This window comes from Echinops telfairi, unplaced genomic scaffold (assembly GCF_000313985.2).
Source record: "Echinops telfairi isolate 266 unplaced genomic scaffold, ASM31398v2 ScPeMD7_7401;HRSCAF=8416, whole genome shotgun sequence".
Classification (NCBI taxonomy): Eukaryota; Metazoa; Chordata; class Mammalia; order Afrosoricida; family Tenrecidae; genus Echinops; species Echinops telfairi.
Window position 1 is genome coordinate 8390654 of NW_022111301.1, and position 1559 is coordinate 8392212.

Here is a 1559-nt window from a genome sequence, read left to right on the forward strand (position 1 = left end):
GAAATATTGGACTTTCAACTTCTGTAAACTGTTGCAGTCTTGGAAACTGAGTTATCGGGTCGCTATGAGTAGGGCACCACCTTGATGGCAGTGAATTTAATTTTTGGTTTTGGATGAAAATCCAAAATCTCTCGTGAAACATGTTTGGGTTTTCAACATGAGTGTAATATTACAACTTTCATACAATTGGCATGTGGTTAAAGTTATTAATTAAATTTTTTTTTCACAGACCTCTAAACCAAAAACAATAATAAAGCTTGTCTTCATGTGGTTTCACTGTATGTTTTGGTAATTAGCCCTTTGTCTGGCGTGTCATTGGTAGAATTTCCCCCCAATCTTTATGCTCTTTTTTCACACTCCTGATGAAGTGTATCGATGTGGATAAGTGACATAATATCAGCATGTTCCAATGATCTATTTTGTCTTCTGCTGAATGTGCCCCTTCCATTATCCTTGGCAGTATATGTATGCCCCGTCATACGGCCCTTACGTTTGCTCTAGCCTTCTCATTGATGATCCTGAGAGCTCTGGAGGCTATATTTAGGTCTTTAATCCATCTTGAGTTCTTTTTTGAGCATGGGAAGGGGTATAGGTTTTGCTTCATTTTTCTGTATATGGAAATCCAGTTTGTCCAACACCATTTGTTGAAGAGGCGTTCTTTTCCCTGTTGGATATTTATAGGTCCTTTGTCAAAGATTCGAAGCCTGTAGGCTGACACATTTATGTTTGGCTTTTCTATTCTGATCCATTGGTCCACATATATCTCATTGTGCCTGTGCCAGACTCTTGACTACTATAGCTACATGGTAGGTTTTTAGGTCAGACAGTGCTGGGCCTCTTACTTGTTTCTTCTTCTTAAGTTTAGTCTATGTCTGCCCATATGAAATTGATAACTAGTTTCTCCATTTCTCTAAAGAATTTATTTGTGTTTTGAATTGGCATTGCATTGATCTTGCTTTATGTAGTATTGTCATTTTCACGATGTTAGGTCTGCCTGTCAATGAAAATGGGATATTCCTCCATTTATGGATCCTCTTTAGTTTCTTGTAATGTTCAGCAGTTTTCTCTGTATGTTTCTTTTGTTTTTTTTAGCTAAGTTTATTCCTAAGTATTTTATATTTTGTGTGGTTATTTTAAATGATATTGATTTCTTAATGTATTTTTCATAGCTCTCTGTGCTGGCATACAGAAAGCAGATTGATTTATGGTTATAAACTTTATATCCTGCTACTTTGCTGAATTCATTGATTGTTTCTATCAGGCTTTATTATTGGAGACTTTGGGGTTTTCTATATATACGATCATATCATCTGTGAATAGGAAGACTTTCACTTCTGCTTTGCCGATTTGTATTCTCTTGATTTCTTTTTGTGGTCTGACGACCCTAGCTGAAACTAAGAGTGGTAGTAGGGGACCTCCTTGCCTGGTCCCTCTTTTCAGCGGGACTGGTTCTAGCTTTTCTCCACTGAGCATAATGTTGGCTATTGGTTTCTCATATATGGCTTTCAATAAATTGAGGAATTTTCCTTCTATTCCTATCTTGCTGAGGGCTTTGAACA